Source organism: Globicephala melas, chromosome 16 (assembly GCF_963455315.2).
Source record: "Globicephala melas chromosome 16, mGloMel1.2, whole genome shotgun sequence".
Classification (NCBI taxonomy): Eukaryota; Metazoa; Chordata; class Mammalia; order Artiodactyla; family Delphinidae; genus Globicephala; species Globicephala melas.
This window is the reverse complement of record NC_083329.1, coordinates 37,625,327-37,637,828: the sequence shown is the minus strand read 5'-3', so window position 1 is coordinate 37,637,828 and position 12,502 is coordinate 37,625,327. Positions and strand designations below refer to the sequence as shown.

General features: G+C 34.1%; 1 protein-coding gene across 2 annotated transcripts in view; it reads left to right on the top strand.

Annotated features, from left to right (window-relative positions):
- The window catches only part of PTEN (phosphatase and tensin homolog), a 94,960-nt gene that overhangs the window by 12,986 nt on the left and 69,472 nt on the right, over positions 1 to 12,502 (top strand). The window lies entirely within an intron of this gene.

Here is a 12,502-nt window from a genome sequence, read left to right as displayed (position 1 = left end):
TGCCAGTGTTGATACTTTTCTACTAAAATACAAAGATAGCAGTTGGGAACTAAAGATTATGTAATGAAAGCCTGGCTTTTAGTCATTTACTTTTAGAAGATTGTTTGGATATTTAAGTGGAAACATCGTGTTTTAACTTGAGGTATTAAGTTATACAATATTTTGATACTGTAGTTATACAAGATTTTTAAACTGTAGTTTCCCTAAGAGTTGATATATAGGAATTCATTATTACAGAACTTAATCAAGGATCTGATTGAATAAGTATTCCTTAAAGATTTGCTTAAATATTTTTCAAGTTCTCTTCTTTCTTCTACCATAACTCACTTCTTGTCTGTATGCTAGTAAATGAGTTTCCCCTAAAATTTTGCTATTGCATTTTGAACCACTGCAGTAGTTGTTTCTATAACTTAATTTCTTTTCACCCCCAAGAATTAAATCTTGCCGAGTTGCATAGAAGTCTTTAAAATTGCATATTGGGCTTAATAAGATCTGATTAATTTTAATCTACTTTGTTTTATTTATTATGTTGATATTGTTTTTTATTGAGAAGTTTGTTACCATGCCAAGTGATTAATATGATCAGGTATAATATTTCAGTTTAGATACCATTTTGAATTTATGTTCTCAAATTCAACTTTGTGTCCAGGTTTCTATTTTCCGTGTAAGAAACATCTTGCCAATTTCAAATTAATGTCTGATGAAAGTAGATTGTTTTACTAACATCAGTTTATAGATTTTGTTCATTCCTGAATTGTAGGCCATGAACAGAATGTTGCCTTTGTGTACCTTTTTGGATAGATAGTGTGTACATAAATTATATCTCTTACATGAAGTGTGGTGCATGTGTAGGTGAGATTTTTTTATCCAAATACTAAAAGTGTAAAAGTCTTCACCTGTTCTGTTTACTTAATAGTATTTAAATGGTGTGAGGTGTTAAGAGCTCCTTTCCCCTCTTTTCATTTCTGTCCCTCCTGTCTAACTTGGTATTTTTGTTTTTCTGTATGTTAAACGTTATGGTTTTTGTTTTCTTTTTGCGGTACGCGGGCCTCTCACTGTTGTGGCCTCTCCCGTTGCGGAGCACAGGCTCCGGACGCGCAGGCTCAGCGGCTATGGCTCACGGGCCTAGCCGCTCCGCGGCATGTGGGATCTTCCCGGACCAGGGCACGAACCCGTGTGCCCTGCATCGACAGGCGGACTCTCAACCACTGCGCCACGAGGGAAGCCCCAAACGTTATGTTTTTAAAAGTTTATTTACTGGTTGAAAAAGTTAGTAGCCCTTAAGTTAGTTTTTTCTTTAATGTTTCAGTCTAATTAGTTTCCAAGATTTTTACTGTGTTCTCCTTTGAATATGAAGATTCCACAACTAACCATGATCAGTAATTGTGTTTTCTCCCCCATTTGCAATATTGGATTCATACTAATAATGGTATCCCTTGAGGAACATGCTGTCTAAAATTAAGTGTTATCAGTTCAAAGCAAGCAATGTACCTTATTCTCATAGCTGTTAGTATATTCTAAAATTGCATATTATTAAATCTTAAGATGAATTTTGACTAGTATTTTAGTATATGTAATTTCAGATCTTTTGGATAATATACTTATTCAAGCAGTTATAAATTGATACAATAATTAAAATACCATCAGTGGGAATATGAATCATTATACAGTAGTATTAGAACAAGGCACTTATCATAAAATCAGTAATATGATTCTTACCAATAGAGTAATGAATGCCAGTATGTGTGCCTTCATATTTTAAAATCTATATGAATTTCTAGTTTATATTGTTCTTATCCAGATTAAAATACTGCACTTAGGCAAAACTTTTTGCTAATTGAGGAAAAAAGTCATTTCCAGATGATTTTCTGACTTAAGATATGGAATAAAGAGATTTGATTTTATAATATTAAAAGTCAAATATAAAATGAAACAGCACACACTTGTTTGGAGCTTTTCTCCTTTAAAATGTTTCAAATTAACAGGACTTTCTTTGAAAAGTAAATTTGATTGTTAGAAGTAAATTTAAAAATCTTGCAGTTTTGGCTAAATTAATAGGAAAAAGAAAATCCGCTTGTTGGAGACACATTTGTATTAGAACTGTGTTTTCTTAGTACCTTGTGTGTGTGTGGTAGTTTTTGAATGTTAGGAAATTTGTTCATGATTGTATCTAAAAGATCAATTCAGTTACAAATCTTGGAATTTTTTTGTTCCTTCCAGAATGCAGTTTGCTAATATTGAGTGAATTGGCACTAAACGTTACTGGCCTTTGTTGTCAAACTACTGACAAATCCCTTGGCATCTTGTACCTTAACTCTTTGAGTGTCTTTTTTCTGTAAAAGTTAATGGCCTTTTATCTTTTTGCATAGCTATAGAGTAGCCAAAACTAATGTTTTAGGTAGTCACTTCTATTAAAATAAATGATAAAAGAATGGCTTTTATAATAGAATGATATTACAGAAGTAATTTATAAATCTAACATTGAATATGAATATTAGAGCATAAAAGACACCCTCTTATGTACTTCAGAGTAATGATGGATTGATATAATTTTAACTTTTACAGTCTTTAATATGCTTTATTAAGATTTTATGGTAGAAAACTAATTAGAATTTACATTTGGCTTGGTTCAGGTATATAATGTGGATAAGTATGTCTAATGCATGTTGTTGAACTGATAATCTTTTTGAAAGTTGTTATGTGTTACAGCCATAATTTGTTTGATTTGTCATTGGTAGTCAATCTTAGATGTTTTTTAGTGGGAGCAACACTTTAGGGAGGGGTGTGTGTGTGTGTATTTTAACAGCAGCAGAGTTCTGAAACAGGAAATCAGTCTTATCGTATTCATCCAGAGACCTAGGAAGAAGGTAATTGTTTGGTATACTCGTTAAAACCAGTTAGTTGGGCAACTTAAATTTTTAGAGGTTCACAGATGTAGGCTTGAACAGTTGTGGATATATTATTTCATAATTAACAAACTACTCTGGAGAAGAATTGATTCAGTTAGTTGAGGGGACTAATAATCCCTCAGCTAATACACTAGAAAATTGTACTTTGGATTTTAGACTATTGCTTGCATTATCAGTGACTTGATATTTTTCCATGGCTCTAATTTGATTAAATTTAAATAAATTTCAGTGCCTTGATTATTCCTTTAAAAAGATTTTTTTTAACCTCAGTGTAATCAATATATCTAGCTTGAAATGTTTTCAAAATGATTCTTAAATTTGAACAATTTAATAGAAAAAAGTTACTTCTATTTCAGATATTTGTCACTGGAAATTATCTTTCCCTGTTTGTTAATGTACATATGAACATAATTAGATCCTTGTAATCAGTGTTTTCATACTGTTCTGTGTTCTCTTTTATCACAGATTTTTATCTGTCGATGGATACTTATTTTAATAGCTATATAGGTAATATTTCATCAGGCTAAATATCGTGGTTTGCTAAACAGCACTATTGTAAATAATCTTTGTATAGTTTTTTTTCCTTGGTTTGTTTTTTTAGATTATATTGTTAGAGTGGGATTGTTGGAATAAAAGATACAGCAGTTTCATGGCTCTATAGGTTGCAGATTTCTTGTTTTTTTTTTAAGATGCTCATTCCTTTATTTATTTAGTTTATTTATGTTTTTGGCTGCATTGGGTCTTCATTGCTGCGCGCGGGCTTTCTCTAGTTGCAGCGAGTGGGGGCTACTCTTCGTTGTGGTGCGCGGGCTTCTCATTGAGGTGGCTTCTTGTTGCTGAACACGGGCTCTAGGCATGCGGGCTTCAGTAGTTGTGGCACGCGGGCTCTAGATCGCAGGCTCAGTAGTTGTGGCGCATGGGTTTAGTTGCTCTGCAGCATGTGGGATCTTCCCGGATCAGGGCTGGAACCCTTGTCCCCAGCATTGGCAGGTGGATTCTTAACCACTGCGCCACCAGGGAAGTCACATGATTGCAGATTTCTTGCCAAACGAACCAGTTTATAGTATTGTTTCTAAGTGGAAGAATTACTAGCAATTCTTGATATTACCTTAGAAGAATGTAATTTTTCATTCAGAAAGTGAGATATAAACTTGTGTAAACTTTTCAGTCAAGAAGAGTTGGTATAATATAAAAACATCAAAGAAAGTTGTGAGGTTCAAATTGCTTGGAGAAGTAGAAAACTTCAGTGGAGTTCCTAAGTGATTTGGCAGTCAGTTTTCCTTTCTGATTTGGCACTGCTAGCAGATAATTAAAAAGTGTTAAAAGGAACCTAAAATTTATGCTAATGTGAATTTAAGTTAATATAATTTGTTTATGAAAACTGTCTTGAGTTGCCTTGTAATGAGACATTTAAACTAAAAAATAACAGGACATTTCTAACTTATGCAACCTCAAATAATAACAACCCCTTATTTACAATTGTAGACCCCTTTGCAGTTTTACAGATTTAAAGATATTTCCAATATCGCATTTGATCTTTGAAACAACCGGTGAAGAAGTTACAGCAAGTGTTATTATCATCGTTTTACAGAAAAACAAAAATATTTGAGGCTCAGAGATTAACTTAATCTGAAGTCTAGGCTTTTAAGTTGCAAAGCTAAGAATGGAATTCTGGTTTTCTCTATTAAATGACAGTATGCATTAAGTACTTAGTACAGGGCCTGTCATCTAGTAAATATTTTAGAGTTCCTGTGTCCTGTGTTGTTCCTGGACATTTCTTCTTTATTCTTAAAATTCCCATCTTTTTGAGCATTCTTTCTCTTCATATTTCTGTAGTTCATGCTTTTGTATCTACATACCCTTTTCATTTTAGAAAATAAAATTTTAGGCTGCATTAATTTGGTCTGTACAGGGATGATTATATGATGTATATTAGGGCAGATGATCTTAAATACTGAACAATTAACACTTTATCAATTGGGAAATTCAAGGAACTCCTATTTCTGCTTTCCTCCCAATAGAATCATCAGAAACCAGATCCAAACATTTAACACACTTATTAGGGAAAAATAAAATCTAGTTAAGAAATATAAAATCTTTTATTAAATGAGAAAGTCATAGAAGTCTATGAGCATGGGTGGTATTTAAAACATAATGTGATTATAAAAGTTGATAATGTGGATTAACTGTGACATACTTGGAAAGTATTTGTTAAATTTAAACCTGTTAAAATTTGTTGAAAGAAATGTAAAGCTGATGTAGTTAATGAATGAGTGGCTGAATTTCTTTTCCTCTCACCTGAGCCTTAAGTGTCTGTGAGTTGAAAGCACTGACAGAAATCAGGGGAAAAGCTCCAGAAATTCCTCGAAAATGAAATTAAATGGTGATGTCCTGGTATTTGCTAACATGCTTTGATTCTTGTTGTCTTTTGTTAGTCTGACTTTATTCCTTTACTCCCGCTGCCAGTTTAGCTCAGTGTTCCTCTTGTGAGCCAGGCAACTTGAGATTTGCTTTTGAAACTTTTTGATCACTACCTCTCTAAAATCTGTATGTCACTTTTTATTTGACCTGTCGTGTTCCACGTATGCTATAGCTTCACATTGTACAACTTTCAGTTAACTAAAATTCTAAAAATAGCTTTTATGTGGTCTGTGGAAATAATTTTCCTTAAAATAATTATGGCAGGAAAAATAAGTATTTATTGGTTTGTATACGAGCACTGCACTTCAGTTTATAAGTTAAGGGATAAGTATATCTATATACTATACAGAGTACTGCAGAGAAACTTTTCAGAACTGCTTTACTGTTAGTAATTATCATATTTATTTATTTTTAATTAATTAATTTTTGGCTGTGTTGGGTCTTCGCTGCTGTGTGTGGGCTTTCTCTAGTTGTGGTGAGCGGGCTTCTCATTGCAGTGGTTTCTCTTGTTGCAGAGCACGGGCTCTAGGTGTGCGGGCTTCAGTAGTTGTGGCGCATGGGCTTCAGTAGTTGTGGCTCGCGGGCTCTAGAGCGCAGGCTCAGTAGTTGTGGCGCACGGGCTTAGTTGCTGTGCAGCATGTGGGATCTTCCCGGACCAGGGCTCGAACCCGTGCCCCTTGCATTGGCAGGCAGATTCTTAACCACTGCACCATCAGGGAAGCCCCCGGTAATTATCATATTTAAAATAAGATTCAATCTGTGTCAGGAACACATTGTTATAAAATAAAGCTTAGGGAGCTATTTTTTCCCTCCCTTGTCATTTTAATAAAATGTGCAATAGAATGGTAAGTAGTAAAACAAAGTATCTTAGGGAGCTATTTTTGGTTGTTATCCTCTATTTGAAAATTCAAGGTAAATTTATAGTTTAAACCCCATTAATTTAGGCTCAAATAAATTTCTGAGATAAGGTAGACTCATGAGATCTCAAGTCACATGTTTTTTGAAAGATGTTTTGTTAATTAGAGGTAACTTCGAACATATTTTTAGTGTTTTAAGTTATGCTTGGATGCTTAGAACAGCCAATAAAAAATTATTTAACTCATAGTAGCCACATTATTTTATAATAGGTCATTTATATTATGGGTTGAATCAACTTCTGTGCACAGATTTTAGAACTTAACTATTATTTATTCATTATTTTCTTTGGGACAGTGTTCTGTGGTGTGAAGGGATTGTTGTAGCACTTGAATCAAACATGGTATACTGTATATAATTATCAGAACTCATAAACCAGTCACTTAAGATCTGTGTATTTATGTAAATTATACCTCAATTAAAGGAAAACAAAACACATTTTAACATGTTTACTTGAAGGAGGAGGAGTGGGGAAAGACTGTCCAGTGCATATCAGATCTCCTGTAGCTATGGTGGCATCCGACCTAGGCAAGATAGTACCATGTATGCATTTCTTACTCTCTCCTTGTTGCATGTGCAGGAGCCACTGGGAAAGAAGGCTTTTTTTTCCTTTTGGAGTTATATTTTGCGTATGTTCTTAAGTAAAAAGGCAAATTGATATAGTAAAGATTTTAAAGAGTTAAAGATTCTGTTGGGTTTTGATGTTCTTTAGAAGGGTTAGGTTATTCAACAAGTCATTGTCATTGAAAACCAACCAAATAGCGGTGGGCTCTTAAGATCTATGGTTATACCATTTGTTCAGTTCATAGACATCACTGTGTTCTAGGCATTGTTCATATATTAAATCATTTAATCTTTATAACAACCCTATATGATAGGTACTTTTATTAGCCCACTTTTATTATTCAAAATAATATCCAGTAAGTGCAAGTTAAGTCTATTCTGTATTAGAAGTCATATATATATATATATATTTTTCCCCCCACCTCAGTTATTCCTATTTGGTTTAAATTGTCTAAAAAAGTATGTCATAAAAATTTTAATGGGAAGCAAAAAAGTCATATGTTAGAAAGGTTTTATTTATTGACATAATTCTTGGCATGAGAAATGTTTGCCTCAAAATTGAGCATTCGTAAGTTGCTGACATCAGTTTTGGAAATACCAGTAGATTTTTGTATTGTCTTTTAGAAGTATTTTAGTTTTAACGTGTGATTAGTAAATTACTTTCATTTGAATATGCTCCCTTTGGAAATTTTATATTTTTACTATTGATTTGGAAGTATAGAAAATCTTAATCTTTTGAGGCAGAATGGTACAAAAAGTTTGGGCTTTAGAGTTACGTACATAATGGGTTTGAATTGTAACTAACTACTTGCTGGCTTTGGGACCAATCTTTTTGACCCTCAATTTCATCATCTGTGAAGTGGTAATGTTACTTCATAGGATTGTTAGGATTAAATGAGAATGTATTTGGCGTACTGTCTGGGACATGTTCTCTGTTTTTCTAATTTATGATGGATGCCAAAGTGTTGGGTAAAATCTCAAACTGTATGAATAGGGAAGTTGGGAGTCTGAGGAAAAATGAAACCTTAAGAAGGCTAAATTCCTAGATTCTATTTAAAGGAAGGATTGGATTATTGCTCTGCAAGAAACTCCCATGTTGATCCTGGCCTTTGACTCCTTATCTGTCTGATTGAATTGAACTTCCTGTCACAGCATCCTTAAAACCAGACCTAATCTTCTGTCAGTCCTGCCACCTTCTCCATAAAGCTTTGTGTGTGAGCTATACTGGACTGCTCACTTTTTCTGAATATTTTATGTATTTCCATGTATCTGCTCTACCCTCTGTTTGAAATGTTGTAATTGTTCTTGTTTCTTCCTTTGTTTACTGCTGTATGACCTATTTCTTAAGGATTATCTAACATACTACTACCTACTTTGTGAAGCTGTATCTCTGCCTCTACAGAATTAATCCCTCTTTCTCTGGCTCTTAAAATATCTTGATCTTATGTATATATAATGGGGCCTTTGGCATAGTTGTATGTCTGTGCGTCTTTCTTCCCTGATAGAATAGGAACTCCTAGAGTGCTGTAATCTTTGCTTACTTAGTCTTATGTTCTCAGTGCCCCTTGCACAATGTTCAGTGTGTTTTTGAATGTTCAAAATGTGTTTGGACATTAGTATTAGTTGCTGACATCAGTTTTGGAAATCTGTAAATTCAGTCGGCCCCCTCCTAATTAAGTAAATAAAGGAGGGGGCTGACTGAATTTACTTTAACGAGTATATAACATCCCCAGTTATGTGTAGTTACTGATAAGTATTTTTCTTAAGTAAGTTAACCAAGCCCTTTCCAGCCTTATTTACTTTATTAGTTAGTATTCATAGTACACGGATAAATTTGAGTTTAGTCCTTGTTAAAATGACTGCATTTCAAGGGGCTTTATATTTCTATGCTTTGCTTTCTTTCTTTCTTTTTAAATTTATTGAATGAAGTACAGTGTTTCAGGAGTACAGCAAAGTGATTCGGTTTTATATATATATGATTATAAGAATATATATATTCCTTTCCATTATAGGTTATTCAAGATATTGAATATGATTCCCTGTGCTGTGCAGTAGGTCCTTGTTGTTTATCTATTTTATATATAGTAGTGTGTATCTGTTAATCCCAAATTCCTAATTTATCCCTCCCCCCACTTCTATGCTTTTCTATAAGGCTAGAATCTTACTAGCATTCTCACAGAGATTAATGGTTAGGTAAGTTTGTTAGTAGTAATAAAAATTTTTTTACATAAAAAATTTTCTGTTGCATTGCTCAGAAAAACTTGGCATTATTTCAATTTATATTTTTTACTAAAATGTATTTATAATTTTTTAGGTAGGAATTCCAGATTTGTGGCAGCTGCCACTGCTTTGGGTTCCCTGCTGCTGCCTCATTTTCTTCTGACTGTTATTTCCCATTTTCTTATGTTTCTACTCTATAAGACAGAGTTAAAAAGTAAAGGTGATTCATTTTCAGGAATTGTACTGCTTTAGGCTTAATTTGAGCCTCTGTTCTGGTTTTTTTTTTTTGCGGTACGTGGGCCTCTCACTGTTGTGGCCTCTCCTGTTGCGGAGAACAGGCTCCGGACACGCAGGCTCAGCGGCCGTGGCTCACGGGCCCAGCCGCTCCGCGGCATGTGGGATCTTCCCGGACCGGGGCACGAACCCGTGTCCCCTGCATTGGCAGGCGGACTCTCAACCACTGCGCCACCAGGGGAGCCCTGTTTTGGTTTTTTTTGTGTGTGTGTGAGTGGATACAATATGCTAAAACATTTTGTTAATTGAATAAGGCTACACTTTTAAGTGGGGCTACTTTCTTATGTGAGAATAATAGATGACAGCTAATATTCGTGATGTTAAAAATGTTAATCCTAACGGTTTTCTCTTGGAGTCTTTATAGTAGAAGAACCCTTTGAGGTTGAGGGTGAATTTATGTATTCTTAAAGTGACAAAAATTGTTCCTGGCCCATAGTAAAAGCTATTTAAGTCTTAGATACTTTTATTATTACACTTTTTTTTTAAAAGAAATTCAGCATTTTAAAAAACTACATACAAAGCTGATTGTAAGTCATATAGGGAAAGACAATATTTTGTCAAGACACTTAGTAAATAGATTTGGAGATAATTATAAAACAAACATAATTTTTAAAACCCGTTATAGAGGGCTTCCCTGGTGGCGCAGTGGTTGAGAGTCCACCTGCCGATGCAGGGGACACGGGTTCATGCCCCGGTCCAGGAAGATCCCACATGCCGCGGAGCGGCTGGGCGCGTGAGCCATGGCCGCTGAGCCTGCGCGTCTGGAGCCTGTGCTCCGCAATGGGAGAAGCCACAACAGTGAGAGGCCCGCATACCGCAGAAAGCAAAAAACAAAAAACCCGTTATAGAAATAGTACAGGTGCATCATACCAAAAATACAGAACAAGCAAAAATGAGAAAAAATATATATTCCTATCATCTAGAGATTATTACTTTTAGTACTTTAATTTGTAATCTTTTTGTCTACATAATTTAATTAAGTATACAGGTATACTGTATATGTTTTCTTTTATCAAAATGGTGTCACACTGTACCTTCGCTCTTGAAACCTTTTTTTCAGTCAATAATGTCTACTCTTCCATTTCTGTAAATTTTCATCTCAACCAATCCTCGGATCATATTAAAATTTCTTAAAATGTCCTTAATGGCTGGTTTGTCTAAAACAGTAACCAGAACAGGATTGTACCAGTGAACTTGACTGTTAGAACACTTATGTCTTTCTAAATCAAGGATAACTACCCATCCCTCCCCTCCTCACCTTTTAAAATGATATTTGACTTTTTAAAAAGATAATTTGAAAGAGACTGCATCATGTCTGGCAGACCTTTTGAATTTGTCCAGTTTATGATCATAATGTCATTTAGCTTGTTCTATCTCATATAGTGTCTGTAAGTCAAAATTTATATCTCTAAGTGCTTGGTGGATTTGCAGCTTGAAGATGATTTGGCTATCATAGATGATGCTGTGTTCTTCATATTGCAGCACATCAAAAGTTATGTGATCTCTACTTAACTTTCTTGGTAATGCTGAGATTGACCACTGAAATTGGGTGATGACAGTCTTTTCTGCCCATTATTCAATTATATTTGTCTTCTTACATTAGAAGATATTTTGTGCAGTGTTACTTCGGCTCTGTACGAAAGTTCAGGTCCTCATTATCTAATACCTGTTGGTTTAGCACCATTTGTTGATCCTTGCCTAAATCAATAATTTTATTAGGGCTTGCAAAGTTTGATTTTCCTAATTCTGTCTTTTTATGTTTATTAACTAGTATTTTCTGTTGCGTTTGCTTTATGAAATGGAGTTATTTGCTTTCCCTGAAATAGAGTTCCTACAGGAAAAGTAGGATAAATCCTTAATCTCCCCCTTCACCAATTTCAAAGTAAAGAACTATTCCAATAGCCACTTTTATCAAAAGTTATAAAGGAAAATAATTTTTTATTTAGTTGCTCTAACTTTTTCTGTTTTGAGTATCTTTATAGACTCACAGATTTTCATTTTATTCAGGATTCTTTAATTTACTACCATTTAAAATTTTTCTTTGATACTCAGTTTGTCACACATTGAGCCATTGTGATATCCTTCATGCTAGCTCCTATGTCTGTTTGATATAGACCACTAATCTCTGTATGCCTTCCTGCTTTTTGGCACAGAAAGATATCCCAGGCTCACCTTGTACCTTCCCTGCCCCAGATCTGACATCTACCAGTTTTCCAAGGAGTTGGTACCCTTTAGTGTATTATGATATTAGGGATGAAATCGGGTTCTAGAAGTGTTTACTACTGCTAAGGTGACATACTTCTAAGTCATTTCTTTGAAAAGACCTAAACAATATAGAGTTCTACAAACATGAGTTCACATTAATATATTCAGTTATTACTTGAGTTCTTGATTTTATAATGGTATCTCTTTTCTCTTACAGTAATAATCATGAATCTTCAAGTCGTTAACATAACTTCATTGTTTTTTCCTATAATATAAGGAAAAAAATTGAAGGTATCAATACTGATATTATTAGAAATAAACTATCGGAAGAAGTTTAAAATTTCTTTTTAGTTCTCTTCCTACTTAGAATACTTCCTGCCCAGAAGTACAGTAAAATTAGTGTCCAAATAACCCTTGAAATAAATCCTTTCTCCTGGTTACCAATTTGATATTTAACAGATTTGTTTCAATGTGTGCTTCCCTCTTTCCCCTCCCCTTCTCTATGAAGCAACCATTTTTGTTAGTTTCTCAGTTATCAGTGTGTGTGTGTGTGTGTGTGTGTGTGTGTGTTGGAGGGTTCAAATTCAAACAAAAATATGTATAAATATTTCTTTTATAAAATATATCTTTTATACAAAAGGTAACATACTATATACTCTGTTTTGCACATTTTTTTCTTAAAATATTCTGTAGATCTGTCCAAGCAGTACTAGTAATCATAAAGGTAGAACATATAGTAATATAATCTTTTCTTAAATTATAATGATATATCAAAGTGAAAGCTTTTAGTAATTTAATAGTTATTTTTAGATTGAAAATAATACTGAAATAAGCTCAATAGTGTGAATGCAGCAGAAATAAAGAAAAAAAATCTTTAAAAGGGCACTGGATTTGGTGAATTTTAAATTGTATTTGGAAGATGAATGGGTCCAAGTAGGTGGGCATAGAGCTTTAGAGATGGTCTTGAGTGGCTT